Source organism: Chiloscyllium punctatum, chromosome 46 (assembly GCF_047496795.1).
Source record: "Chiloscyllium punctatum isolate Juve2018m chromosome 46, sChiPun1.3, whole genome shotgun sequence".
NCBI classification, from domain to species: domain Eukaryota; kingdom Metazoa; phylum Chordata; class Chondrichthyes; order Orectolobiformes; family Hemiscylliidae; genus Chiloscyllium; species Chiloscyllium punctatum.
Genome location: NC_092784.1, coordinates 46,032,850 through 46,048,298, shown reverse-complemented (window position 1 = coordinate 46,048,298; position 15,449 = coordinate 46,032,850). Strand labels below are relative to the sequence as shown.

Genomic DNA, 15,449 nt, shown 5'->3' with positions numbered 1-15,449 from the left:
ATTTGCAGCTGTTCTTGTTTGAGGATGTTTTATGTCTTTCCTTATGTTTGGAGGAAGTCAGCTATGTTGCTTAGGAAGTAACTGCTACAAGTCCTTGGGTTTCAATCCTTCTCATTTCTGCTCTGAGTGAATTCTCATCTTTGTAGCAGTAAAGATATTTCAGCTGTTGAGGCCCAAATCATTCAAATCTTACCCCCCCCCCCCCCCCCCAAACCTCTATTGCCTTTAACATCTCCTTAAAAATACACCTTTGAACGGGATTTTGATCACCTGCCCCAGGATGTCGATGTGACTCAGTGTGAATTTTGAATTGGATCGAATTGGGATTAGTTTTATTGTCACGTGTACTTGCCCAAGTACCATAAAAAATTTAAAAGTTGCCACTTATATTGCCATCTTAGGTAAAACTTAGCGAGGTATGCATTCTTTAGCATAAGTACTTTGGGAGTGAAGATTAGGAAAATAAAGGAACAAAAGTTCCAACATTACAGATCATAGGAATAAATTAGAAAAATAGAGAAATAAAATAGAATCCCTACAGTGTGGAAATAGGCCATTTTGGCCCAACAGGTCCACACTGACACCCCAACGAGTAACCCACCCAGACTCATTCTCCTACCCTATTACTTTACATTTCCACTGACTAATGCACCAAACCTACATATGTTTTTTTTAAACCGAGAAACTTCTTCAAGAAGATAAACCCAGACATCTCAGAACCCATGACTTTATGACCCCTCTGATAAAATAAACCAAGGACAACATAATGTTGTTGAAGGAGCAGTGTTATCATACAGGGCCTTCACCCCCTTGAGGCTGGAACGCCATGCCATGCCGATAAATTGCCACAGGCCACTGAGAGATTGCCGTGCCAAGAGACTGCTGTGCCAGGTCAGTGCTGAGGCCGAGAGTCTGAGCCCGCACTGAGACCTGGCTTTTAGATGGTAGCGTTCTTGTGAGGTGTTTTTACTGTTGTTGGTTCAATTCTTTGTAGAGATCAGCCCAAATTTCTGGGTTGCTTTCAAATAACCTGCTCATGGCAGTGAAGCTACAGAGCAACATAGTCTGAGCTGTACGTTTTCCAACCTCCTAGCACAGTACTATCACAAGACCCGTGAGGTCACAGTTACATCACTGCTTACCTCAGAGGTGTCTAAATGTGTGCTATACCCTACCCCGATATGGAGAACACTTTGCCACACGGTGTTAATCATTTCAGGTCATTGATTTTGCTTTGTTGTTCCACTAACTTTTGACAATTCTTTCTAATATGGGTCTTACTTTTAGTTGCAGGAATTTTTCATGCAGACTTCTTCCCCAAGTTATGTTGTAGGTCTCTTCCCTGTCTTTTCTAAGACTCCCTACCAAACCACTAGTTCTATAATGCTGATTTGATCAATTACTGTTTCGCTTTGACAGTTGAGAGTCAAGCCCAGTCATAGAACCCCCAACAATGCAGAAGCAGGCCATTTGGCCCATCAAGTCCACAGTGAAACCCCAAAGAGCATTCCATCTTCCACTCCCCCAACACCTACCCTATCCCTGTAAACCTGCATTCCCCATGGCTAACCTACCCAGCCTGCACATCACTGAACACTGTGGGGAAGTTGGAAAGGCCAATCCACCTCACCTGTGCATTGTTGGACTGTGGGATAAAACCTGAGGGCCCGGAGGGAACTCTCACAGACATGGGGAGAATGTGCAAACACCACACAGACAGTTGGCCGAAGGTGGAATTGAACCTAGGTCCCTGGTGCTGTGAGGCAGCAGTGCGAACCACTGAGCCACCGTGCCATGCAGTCTGAGATGCTTGTTGTATTTGTTCTGCTCATCTCATTGTGGTACCTTGAAAGGTGCTTTACTTCTCTTCCGCTGAAGAATTGATGCCTCTCCTCTCACCCCATCAACTTAAAAAGAAAACATATTCTTTTCTTGGCTGCAGCCATCTTGGACAAGGTCAACATTCACTGCCCATCCTTAATTGCCCTTGAATAGAGTAGGGATTCCTTTGACTATTTTGGAAGCAGTTTATAGTCATCACTGTGAGTCTGGAGTCAGACTGGATAAGGAGTTACAAATAAATTGCTGCTATCTTCACAACCACCGTCACTGAGAACGCCTTTACAACTCCAGAATCATTAGGTGAAGTTAGACATCATTTGGTGGGACTTGAATCCATGTCCCCAGAATGTTAATTTCTAAATTACCAACCCAGTGACATTTCCATTTTGCCACCACTTCCACCAAGGTGCCCTTGCAGGTATATTTGGTGGAGGAGATAACAGAAATGAGGAGAGAAAAGTGATCCATCCTGATTAATATTTTGTGGATGTCCCCGGTGCAAAGGACTATTTAAATCACACAACAAAGGTGATAGTTGAAAAGTGTGGCCCTGGAAAAACACAGCAGGTCAGGTAGCATCCAAGGAGCAGGAGAGTCAATATTTCAGGCATAAGCTCTTCTTCAGGACTGTGGGGGAGAGGTAAAAGGTGGCTGAGAAATAAACAGGAGAGTGGGTGTGGGGGGAAGGTAGCTGGGAGGGTGACAGAGCGATGCAGGTGTGGGGTGGTAGTGATAGGTCAGGGGGGAGAGTGGAGCGAATAGGTGGGAAGGAAGATGGATAGGTCGGACAGATCAAGAGTGCGGTGCCGAGATGGAGTGTTGGATCTGGGATAAGCTTGGAGGATGGGAGATAAGTATATTCCTGTCAGGGTGGAAAGGAAGGCTGGTAACTACAGGGAATGCTGGATGACTAAAGAAATTGAGGGTTTGGTTAAGAAAAAGAAGGAAGCATATGTCAGGTACAGACAGGATAGATCGAGTCAATCCTTAGAAGAGTATAAAGAAAGTAGGAGTATACTTAAGAGGGAAATCAAGAGGGCAAAACAGGGACATGAGATAGCTTTGGCAAATAGAATTAAGGAGAATCCAAAGGGGTTTTACAAATATATTAAGGACAAAAGGGTAACTAGGGAGAGAATAGGGCCCCTCAAAGATCAGCAAGGCGGCCTTTGTGTGGAGCCACAGGAAATGGGGGAGATAATAAATGAATATTTTGCATCAGTATTTACTGTGGAAAAGGATATGGAAGATATAGACTGTAGGGAAATAGATGGTGACATCTTGCAAAATGTCCAGATTACAGAGGAGGAAGTGCTGGATGTCTTGAAACGGTTAAAGGTGGATAAATCCCCAGGACCTGATCAGGTGTACCCTAGAACTCTGGGAAGCTAGAGAAGTGATTGCTGGGCCTCTTGCTGAGATATTTGTATCATCGATAGTCACAGGTGAGGTGCTGGAAGACTGGAGGTTGGCAAACGTGGTGCCACTGTTTAAGAATGCTGGTAAGGAGAAGCCAGGGAACTATAGACCGGTGAGCCTGACCTCGGTGGTGGGCAAGTTGTTGGAGGGAATCCTGAGGGACAGGATGTACTTGTATTTGGAAAGTTAAGGACTGATTCTGGATAGTCAACATGGCTTTGTGTGTGGGAAATCATGTCTCACAAACTTGATTGAATTTTTTGAGAAAGTAACAAAGAAGATTGATGAGGGAAGAACAGTAGATGTGATCTATATGGACTTCAGTAAGGAGTTCGACAAGGTTCCCCTTGGGAGACTGATTAGCAAGGTTAGATCTCATGGAATACAGGGAGAACTAGCCACTTGGATACAGAACTGGCTCAAAGTTAGAAGACAGAGGGAGGTGATGGAGGGTGGTTTTTCAGACTGGAGGCCTGTGACCAGTGGAGTGCCACAAGGATCGGTGCTGGGCCCTCTACTTTTTGTCATTTACATAAATGATTTGGATGCGAGCATAAGAGGTACAGTTAGTAAGTTTGCAGATGACACCAAAATTTGAGGTGTAGTGGACAGCGAGGAGGGTTACCTCAGATTACAACAGGATCTGGACCAGATGGGCCAATGGGCTAAGAAGTGGCAGATGGAGTTTAATTCAGATAAATGCGAGGTGCTGCATTTTGGGAAAGCAAATCTTAGCATGACTTTTACACTTAATGGTAAGGTTGTAGGGAGTGTTGCTGAATAAAGAGACATTGGAGTGCAGGTTCATAGCTCCTTGAAAGTGGAGTCGCAGGTAGATAGGATAGTGAAGAAGGCGTTTGGTATGCTTTCCTTTCTTGGTCAGAGTATTGAGTACAGGAGTTGGGAGGTTATTTTTCGGCTGTACAGGACATTGGTTAGGCCACTGTTGGAATATTGCGTGCAATTCTGGTCTCCTTCCTATCGGAAAGGTGTTGTGAAACTTGAAAGGATTCAGAAGACATTTACAAGGATGTTGCCAGGGTTGGAGGATTTGAGCGATAGGGAGAGGGTGAACAGGCTGGGGCTGTTTTCCCTGGAGCATTGGAGGCTGAGGGGTGACCTTACAGAGGTTTACAAAATTATGAGGGGTATGGGTAGGGTAAATAGACAAAGTCTTTTGCCTGGGGTGGGGGAGTCCAGAACTAGAGGGCATAGGTTTAGGGTGAGAGGGGAAAGATAGAAAAGAGACCTACGGGGCAACATTTTCACACAGAGGGTGATACATGTATGGAATGAGCTGCCAGAGGATGTGGTGGAAGCTGGTACAATTGCAACATTTAAGAGGTATTTGGATGGGTATATGAATAGGAAGGGTTTGGAGGGATATGGGCCGGGTGCTGGCAGGTGGGACTAGATTGGGTTGGGATATCTGGTTGGCATGGACGGGTTGGATCGAAGGGTCTGTTTCCATACTGTACATCTCTATGACTCTATGGTGATACACTACTTTGGGCATTCCATAATTTCTTAATGTGTTCAAATCTTTGTTTTGACAAGCAGAAAGCAACCTCTGCTTTTTGTCCCTTTTTGAATTGGACTGAAGCCTTCAACCGGGAGATACACAACGGCAGCTCTGGTGCTAATGTTACTGTGCAGGTGAGCTCTCCTTTACCACACAGAATACTCAATGGCAAACGTACTAGGCACATCTTCCCAGGACAGCTTCAATTAAAAGAATATAGCAACGATGTGAAAGTGCCCACTTGCTTTCCAAAAGAGGGTGCTGCAGTTTTGTTCTGAATCTAACCATCTTCCATTTCTGACTTTTTTCCCATCTCTGTGTTTCTATGCCCCACCATTGGTGGTTGGTTCGGAAATGTGGAAAATCCGCATTCCGCATCCTTTCTCTCTGCTCGGCTTAAAGTGTCTTTCCTTGGTCTGCTTGCACAGTATCTTCTTTGATATCATAGAATTCCGACAGTGGAGAAACAGGCCCTTTGGCCCAACAAGTCCTCTGACCCTCTGAAGAGTCACCCACCTACATTTGCCTCGACTAAGCTGCCTTACCTACACATCCCTGAACACTATGGACAGTTTAGCATGGCCAATTCACGTAACCTGCACATCTTTGGACTGTGCAAGGAAACCTACACAGACACAGGGAGAATATGCAGACTCCACACAGACAGTTACCTGAGGCCAGAATCAAACCTGGGAACCTTGCGCTGTGAGGCACCAATCAGCCTGTGCCATGCATACAAAGTTGCCATGCACATTCAAGTTGCAGGCGGTCACTTTAACATATCCATCGAACCCCTGTTTATTCGTCCATCGCAGAATTTTGCAAAGCTATCGTTTTCAGTTCTGCTTCAGAGCAGTTCGCTGCTCATATCCTGATCAAGACTTAGCCTGTGGTGTGAATATTTGGACTTTGATTCCAAGGGTCTTTCTTTACATGACTCCTAAGTATTGTTCAAGAGAAATAATATACCCATCACCCCTTGAACGCTGTGTAAAAAAACAAAGGTGGTCTTTGCCATCTAACATGCTGCTTTTCTCGACTGAGAGCCATGGAATATTCACAGGATCTGCTCGGCAATGGATCCATTTTGAAAGGTCTGGATGTTACAGAGAGACAGAAAGGAGCCAACAGCTTCTGCAGGCGATGGGAAATGCTGTCATTGTGGCCACTCAACATAGCCAGAAGAAGGAAAACATAAAATTGTCAAAGCCCACTTTAGGTAAAACGCTAGATTTACCTCTCAGTAAAGACTACCCCAAGTGTACTGCACATCACACATGAAGAACCTACTTAATTTATAATTCGTCATTCCTCCATCTCTAAAGTCTGCACGAGAAACTGGACCTGCAGCAGGCCATTTGGCCTCAAAATTCTTTTCCTGTAGTTCATAAGATGTGGGTGGTGATAGAGAGGTCAGTGTTCGATGCCATTCCTAAATCAGCTTGAAATGAAGGGTTAACTGGACCTGGAGGGTGGGTAAGAGTCAGCCACACTGCAGTGGGTCACATGTAGGCCAGATCAGGTTAGGTCAGCAGTTTCCTGATAAATGTTCCTATGGTAATCGCTGAACTCCAGATTTTTACTGAATTCAAATTCCAGCATCAACATTGGCCCCTGCCAACTGTCAGTATTACCAGAGTGAGCTGGGAGAAGCTGGGAATTCAAGCTTTTTTTTATGTCTCTGACTTCCCCTGTGACCGCCTCCCCCCCTCCCCCACACCCTTCCACCATTGAAGACACCGTCTTATGTAATATCCAGCCTATTATTTCATCGTTGCTTGTCATGAGTTTGCTGCTGTTGTGAAAGGTAATGATTCTAAAAAGGGTCAATGCAGTTGTTTCCCAGTCAATCTGCAGTTGTCATAAGGACAATAGCAGAGCAGCGTTGGATATTAATAGTGTCAGGTCAGCCACCTCGGGCTCCTCATTGTCTCTTTAACAATATCCAACAGACCAAGGTAATTAACTAGTTTCTATCATGCAATCTTGCTTAAGTTAAGAGGTTGATCTTGTTCAACAACCAAATATCTGTCCTCTACCTGACTCGACCAAGCGGACATTGTGGATTTCAAACTAAAAGGAGGGGCAAAATCAGAAAAAGTGCTGGAGATCACAGCGGGTCAAGCAGCATTCATGGGGAGAGAGCAAGCTAACTTGTCAATTCTAAATGACTTGTCACCAGAGCTGACGTGAATTGTGGAGGGTGCAGCATTTATGTAATAGTGGGAGGTGGGGGGTTGGAGTGCTGGGGGAGGAAGGATATTGATTGTTCAGATTAAGTGGTGGGCATGTGAGAATGACGGAACAATGTTAAAAATCACACAACACCAGGTTATAGTCCAACAGGTTTAATTGGAAGCACACTAGCTTTCGGAGCACCGCTCCTTCATCAGGTGATAGTGGAGGACACAATTCTAAGGCACAGAATTTATAGCAAAAATTTACAGTGTGATGTAACTGAAATTATACATTGAAAAATACCTTGATTACCTGTTGAGTCTTTCATCTATTTGAATACCATGATAGTTTCACTTCTTTCATGTGTAAATCACAAAACCTTTTTTAAAAAGTTGCATTCTCAGGTTAGCTGTAACAATGGGCGTTAGCTCGACAATATGTTGAAGATGTTAGCCCCATGTTCTCTGTCTATGCCATGATGTTTAGATTGTTTTCTCACTTTTTAGATTAGAATCAGAGTTTTACATGAATTCATGCAGTTTTTGAGCAAAGTACAATGTAACTCTGCAAGTACAAATTCACCCCACAAAATATGTGTGCACATGTGGGTCTTTGTCTGTGTGTGTGTGTCTGGGGTGGGGGGTTGTGAGCGTCTGTGAGAGTGTGTGTATGTGTGTGTGCATGAGTATAGAGTGGTCTAAGTCTCTGACAGGATGCCTGTGTGGGTGTGGCATCCTGTCAGAGACTTAGACCACTCTACACTCATGCACACATATATACACTCTCTCTCACAGACACTCACAACCCCCCACCCCAGACACGCACACACAGACAAAGATCCACGTGCACACATATTTTGTGGGGTGAATTTGTACTTGCAGAGTTACATTGTACTTTGCTCAAAAACTGCATGAATTCATGTCAAACTCTGTTTTCTCACTTTTTAGATTAGAATCAATCTAAACATCATGGCATAGACAGAGAACATGGGGCTAACATCTTCAACGTATTGTCGAGCTAATGCCTATTGTTACAGCTAACCTGAGAATGCAACTTTTTAAAAAAGGTCTTGTGATTTACACATGAAAGAAGTGAAACTATCATGGTATTCAAACAGATGAAAGACTCAACAGGTAATCAAGGTATTTTTCAATGTATAATTTCAGTTACATCACACTGTAAATTTTTGCTATAAATTCTGTGCCTTAGAATTGTGTCCTCCACTATCACCTGATGAAGGAGCGGTGCTCCGAAAGCTAGTGTGCTTCCAATTAAACCTGTTGGACTGGAGTTGATAACCTGGAGGTGATAACCTGGTGTTGCGTGATTTTTAACTTTGTACGCCCTAGTCCAACACCGGCATCTCCAAATCATGACAGAACAATGGTGTATCTAACTGCCATACTGGAAAAAGCAAACAGTCCCACTGGGTTGGGGGGAGGGGAGAGAGGGCATGGTGACAGAGAATGTAACAGGTAAAATTAAAACAAAGGGAAGGAATGGGGGTGGGTTCACACCTACAGGTGTTGAACTCAATATTAAGTTCAGAAGGCTGGAAAGTTCCCAGCCTAAAGGTGAGATGTTATTCCTCCGGTTGGTGCTGTGACTCACTGGAACACTGCAGCCTGCTGAGGGTAAACAAGTGGGCATGTGAGCAGGATGCTGGGTTAAAATAACCAGGAAGGCTGGGACTGGAGGTGATCTGCAAAGTGGTCACGCAGTCTACATTTGGTTTCTCCAACCTAGAGTAGGCCCCACTGGGAGTGGCGAATGCAATAGACCAGATTGGAGGAGGTAGAGCTGAAATGCTGCTTCACCAGGATGACCAACACTCATTTTACTGCTCCTCGGATGCTGCCTGAACTGCTGTGCTCTTCCAGCACCACTAATCCAGATATATGACCAACACTCTAGTTAGTCTATCCAACATGGCGTCAGTGGTGGCTGTCTGAAGATTTAGTTTCGCTGCACCACTGCAACATTGGAGTGCAAACTGTGTGCTATATTTCCTACATTATCATTTCAAAAGTGTTTTATTGGGAGTAAAGTGTTTTGGGATGTCCTGAATGTGCAACAGAGGTTCCTACCCTCCTCCATTCTTTTGTTGGGATGTCATGAGAATTTGATATAATTGCTTCATTGATAGATAAACCTGACATTAAAAACTAACGTCTCTTCACTTGCAATTTCTGAAATGGCAACAGGAATTTAAACATTAAGTGTCAACTGCAGTGCTCATGTGACCCAAAAAATGACCCACAAAACCCATAGCTTGTTGACCAACAGGATTTGGAACGGATACTTAATACCGTATCACTACCGCTTCTTAATGTCTCATCTCTTTCCAAAGCTCTTTTTAATCCTAATGACACTTCTCTTTCAATCCTAATTAATAACGAAATACCTTATGAAGTGAAAAAAACAAACCGACTATGTAAATGCTCCACCTACAAGATTAGGTCAGAGAGAGTGAGTAACTCAGCTCCTGACTCCCTGCAGTCTGTCCACCATCTACAAGGCACAGATCAAGAATATGGCAGAATACTGTCTGTTGTATTACATTCTGGATGCCAGCCACAAGCTGCCAACAAATGCCCTTTCTAAAATTTATAAAGGTGAAAATTAAAAACCCCTGAGTCATTGCCAACCCCAAGGTCAAAATTTCGAAGGAAGCTAATCAAATTCTAATTAAAGTATTATTTTGTGAGCGAAAGGCATGTCTAATGTTTGTGGAAGACAGACCATTAGAGATTCTTATCAAGGAAAGGCATTTACATGGCATAGTTCACTCCCACATCTACAAAGTATAGTTCACTCCTATAACCACAACGTGTAGTTTATTGGATGATTGCAACATCAGAGTGTTAGGCATCAGGAGCCAGGCATATCATATCTGATCAGGATACAATGCAAGATGAACTGTTTCTACTCCCAAGACTGATTGGCATGAGTAGGTTGGGGGAAGGTAATGCAACTCTGACATGAACTCCTTCAGCCCCACTACCTTGTATAACATACTCCAAATGCCTGGTTTGACTGAGGCCACAACAACTCTCCATCGGTTTGTCAGCATTCATGGGTGAGGGTTTGCTGAGTGGGATCTCCCATACATGACTTCTGGCACTGGGATAATGATGCCCAGTTTGCTCAAGGGCCAGACATGGAGATCCCTATTGCTGGAGTTGTGGGGTTGCAATTTGGCTCATTATTCCTGAATCCATCAGAGCAGGAGCAACTGCACATCTGTAAGCTAACCAGTATAAGCATAGCATCACCAAAATACATGCGTGATATTAAAATCATCTTCCCTTTTTCCCCATCAGATCTTGAAATAAGTTTCTTTGAAAGGCATAACATCACTGGGAACAAAACTGTGACATTAGAAACCAAAGGAGATACGCTGAACGTTGACCCCTACACAGTTTTAGGTGACAAAGACTCTGGTAGGTCTCTGCTTTATTCACCTGTGCACCTGAGTGAATGACAGAAATCACTTTTAAAACTTGCTCAGTTGGGAATGTTTGCCAACAATACCACTTAACAAGGGACTGTTGTAATAAGTGACCAAACACAACTTCATTGACATGTTAATAAAACCCCAGGGAACCCATTGCAAATAGCAACACATCATGACATCCCATCAACTGGACATCGCTTGGGCTGAGTGGTTAGCACTGCTGCTCCAGAGCACTAGGGGCCCAGGTTCAATTCCAGCCTTGGATGACTGTCTGTCTGTGTGGAGTTTGCATGTTCTCCCCGTGTCTGCTGTGTTTCCTTCGGATGCTCTGGTTTCTTCCCACAGTCTAAAGATATGCAAATTAGGTCCATTGACCATGTTACAGTGTTCAGGGATGTGTAGGCTGGGTGGATTAGCCATCAGAACTGTAGGGGAGTGGGTGTGGTGAGATGATCGTTGGTAGGTTAGTTTGGACTTAATGGGCCAAATGGTCTGCTTCCAACTGTAGGGATTCTATGATCAATGAACTACTTTGTTATCGTTTTTGTCCTGGAAGCTACATTTGCCTTTATCTCTGACAGTAATTTGTAAAACAAGTGAGTCAGCTTTGTCAGTAAATCAGTGCCAAATTGATGTGTTGATTGCATCAGTAGCAATTACACAGTGCTTTGGAAGTTGTAATCTGTCCCAAAATTCTTTTCATGAATGTACTTTGACACTGAACCACATAAGTAGATTTGACACTGAACCACATAAGTAGATTGTAACACAGGTGGCCAAATGACTTGGTTTGAAAGAGTTCCCTAAAGGAGCGGAGAGGAGGACAGCCATGAAAGGACATGAATTCCAGCACTTGGAGCTAACAGTTCCTGAAGGTACACCTGCTAATGGTGGCATGATTAAAATAAGGGGAAGTGCAGAGATCTCAAGGGGTTTTGAGTTTTTTGCGATGAGAAGTTTCTTCAGCCAGAGCGTGATGAATCTGTGGAACCCATTGCCCCAGGAAAGTGGATTTATGATGGAGAGAGACAGGTTCTTGATTAGTACAGGGAGAAAGCAGGAGAATGGGGCTGAGAAACCTACCAGCCATGATCAAATGGCAGTGTAGATTCTCTGGGCCAAATGGCCTAGTTTTGTTCCTATTTTATGGGATTACAGAGATGAGAAGGACATGTGTGTAAGGCTGTGGTTGATGATTGAGACATTGCTCAGAGCTGAAGTCAAAGTAGGCCAGCAAGTACAGCAGCTGAGTTTTAGATCGCCACACAGCAGTAAGAGTAGGCCATTCGGCCCTTTGAGTCTGCTCCACTATTCAATGAGATCCTGGTTGTCCTTTTTCCTGTTTGTACTCACTCCCCCCCCCCCCCCCAATAACTCCTCGTGATCTCCTCATACTTAGAGTGGCTGAGTTATCTGACTTTCTTCCTTATCTTTTCTGTCCTGGAAGCAACACTCGCCTTTATCTCCTACAGTAATTTGGACTCCATCATCGGTCCAGAGCTAGTGGATGATGAAAGCAATGTGTTGAAGAATCTACAGCCCAGCAAGTTTTATTCAAGAGTGGTAACTGTAACGAAAGGGAACAGAGGAATCCAAAATCTGAGTGGAAATGTGAGCATTACTTTCAGCAGAATTCAAGGGAAACAGGTCAGTGGTTGGAATTTTTTAACAAATCAACATGATTTCTGTTGATCATTAACCAGTTGTTGTCAATCATCGCCCTCACAAATCCCTATTCTCCCCAGTTTAGCATTATTGGCAAGTTTAGAGATTTTTCCCTCAACACTCATATCCAAATTGCTTGGGGCAGCATGATGGCTCAGTAGTTAGCAGTGCTGCTTCACAGTACCAAAGAACCAGGATCAGTTCCAGTCTCAGGCCCCTCTCAGTGTGGAGTTTGCACCTTGCCCCTGTGTATGTGTGGCTGTGCTCTGGTTTCCTCTCACGATCCAAAGATGTGCAGGTTAGGTGGATTGACCATGCTAAAGTGCTTGTGGTATCTTGGGATGTGCAGGCTAGGTGGATTAGCCATGGGAAATGCTGGGGTGGGATGGGTCTGGGATGCTCCTTGGAGGGCCGTTGTGGACTCAATGGGCTGAATGGCCTGCTTCTACACTATTTAGGATTCTATGATTTAGATACAGTCCGTTCTGCTCTTACCTGGTAGTTCTGTTCTCGTGCAATCCTGTGCTATAAGAAAATCATGTAATAGAAACTCCATTTAAACTAATGGAACAGGAATCACTTGATAATTGATACGCGTTTTAAAAGTTTGTGCTATTGAAACAGTGTTCCCAATGCATCAATCGTGTTATAGTGAATTTGCATGAACAAAATGCGCAGAATGACCTGTAAATGAGAAAAAACAAGAGTCCCAACACACCAACCCCTGGGGAACACTATTTTCAACTCATTTCCAGTCTGAGAAATGCCCATTTATAACTACCCTCTGTTTCTTATCTATTATACAAAGGGATTTCAGCTACCCCAATATCAATTGAGACAATCATTATGCAGGGTTGAGAGAGACAAGTTTCTTGAAATACTGGATTAGTGGTGCTGGAAGAGCACAGCAGTTCAGGCAGCATCCAACGAGCAGCGAAATCGACGTTTCGGACAAAAGTCTTTCATCAGAAATAAAGGCAGTGAGCCTGAAGCGTAGAGAGATAAGCTAGAGGGGGGTGGGGGTGGGGAGAGAGTAGCATAGAGTACAATGGATGAGTGGGGGAGGAGATGAAGGTGATAGGTCAAGGAGGAGAGGGTGGAGTGGATAGGTGGAAAAGAAGATAGGCAGGTCGGACAAGTCCGGACAAGTCAAGGAGACAGTGCTGAGCTGGAAGTTTGAAACTAGGATGAGGTGGGGGGGAAGGGGAAATGAGGAAGCTGTTGAAGTCCACATTGATGCCCTGGGGTTGAAGTGTTCTGAGGCGGAAGATGAGGTGTTCTTCCTCCAGGCGTCTGGTGGTTAGGGAGCGGCGGTGAAGGAGGCCCAGGACCTCCATGTCCTCGGCAGAGTGGGAGGGGGAGTTGAAATGTTGGGCCCCGGGGGGGTTTGGTTGATTGGTGCGGGTGTCTCGGAGATGTTCCCTAAAGCACTCTGCTAGGAGGCCCCCAGTCTCCCCAATGTAGAGGAGACCACATCGGGACCAACGGATACAATAAATGATATTAGTGGATGTGCAGGTAAAACTTTGGATGTGGAAGGCTCCTTTAGGGCCTTGGATAGAGGTGAGGGAGGAGATGTGGGCACAGGTTTTACAGTTCCTGCGGTGGCAGGGGAAAGTGCCAGAATGGGAGGGTGGGTCGTAGGGGGGGTGTGGACCTGACCAGGTAGTCACGGAGGGAACGGTCTTTGCGGAAGGCGGAAAGGGGTGGGGAGGGAAATATATCCCTGGTGGTGGGGTCTTTTTGGAGGTGGCGGAAATGTCGGCGGATGATTTGGTTTATGCGAAGGTTTGTAGGGTGGAAGGTGAGCACCAGGGGCGTTCTGTCCTTGTTACGGTTGGAGGGGTGGGGTCTGAGGGCGGAGGTGCGGGATGTGGACGAGATGCGTTGGAGGGCATCTTTAACCATGTGGGAAGGGAAATTGCGGTCTTTAAAGAAGGAGGCCATCTGGTGTGTTCTATGGTGGAACTGGTCCTCCTGGGAGCAGATACGACGGAGGCGGAGAAGTTGGGAATACGGGATGGCATTTTTGCAAGAGATAGGGTGGGAAGAGGTGTAATCCAGGTAGCTATGGGAGTCGGTGGGTTTGTAAAAAATGTCAGTGTCAAGTCGGTCGTCACTAATGGAGATGGAGAGGTCCAGGAAGGGGAGCGAGATGTCAGAGATGGTTCAGGTAAATTTAAGGTCAGGGTGGAATGTGTTGGTGAAGTTGATGAATTGCTCAACCTCCTCACAGGAGCACGAGATGGCACCAATGCAGTCATCAATGTAGCAGAGGAAGAGGTGGGGAGTGGTACCGGTGTAATTACAGAAGATCAACTGTTCTACATAGCCAACAAAGAGACAGGCATAGCTGGGGCCCATACGTGTGCCCATGGCTACGCCTTTGGTCTGGAGGAAGTGGGAGGATTCAAAGGAGAAATTGTTAAGGGTGCGGACCAGTTCGGCCAAACGAATGAGAGTGTCGGTGGAAGGGTACTGTTGGGGACGCCTGGAGAGGAAAAAACGGAGGGCTTGGAGGCCCTGGTTATGGCGGATGGAGGTGTAGAGGGATTGGATATCCATGGTGAAGATGAGGCGTTGGGGGCCGGGGAAACGGAAGTCTTGGAGGAGGTGGAGGGCGTGGGTGGTATCTCGAACGTATGTGGGGAGTTCCTGGACTAAGGGGGATAGGACAGTGTCAAGGTAGGTAGAGATGAGTTCAATGGGGCAGGAGCATGCTGAGACAATGGGTTGACCAGGGTGGTCAGGCTTGTGAATCTTGGGAAGGAGGTAGAACCGGGCAGTGCGGGGTTCCCGGACTATGAGGTTGGAAGCTGTGGGTGGGAGATCTCCTGAAGTGATGAGGTTCTGTATGGTCTGGGAGATGATGGTTTGGTGATGGGGGTGGGGTCATGGTCGAGGGAGCAGTAGGAAGAGGTGTCCTCGAGTTGGCATTTGGCTTCAGCGGTGTAGAGGTCAGTGCGGCAGACTACCACTGCACCCCCTTTATCCGCTGGCTTAATGGTGAGGTTGGGATTAGAGCAGAGGGATTGGAGGGCTGCGCGTTGTGAGGGTGAGAGGTTGGAGTGGGGGAGGGGGGTCGACAGGTTGAGGGGTTAATGTCCCGGCAGCAGTTGGAAATGAAGAGGTCGAGGGCAGGTAATAGGCCAGCGCGAGGTGTCCAGGTGGATGCAGTGTGTTGGAGGTGGGCGAAGGGGTCCTCGGAAGGTGGGCAGGAGTCCTGATTGTGAAAGTGTGCTCGGAGGCAGAGGCGACGGAAGAATTGTTCGATGTCACGTTGTGTATGAAATTCATTGATGCGTGGACGGAGGGGGATGAAGGTGAGTCCTTTGCTGAGGCCTGATTGTTCGTCCTCAGTGAGTG

At 45.6% G+C, this 15,449-nt stretch overlaps 1 pseudogene; it reads left to right on the top strand.

The window, feature by feature from the left end:
• LOC140468095 (adhesion G protein-coupled receptor E3-like) overlaps nt 1-15,449 on the top strand; it is a 73,761-nt pseudogene that overhangs the window by 30,797 nt on the left and 27,515 nt on the right.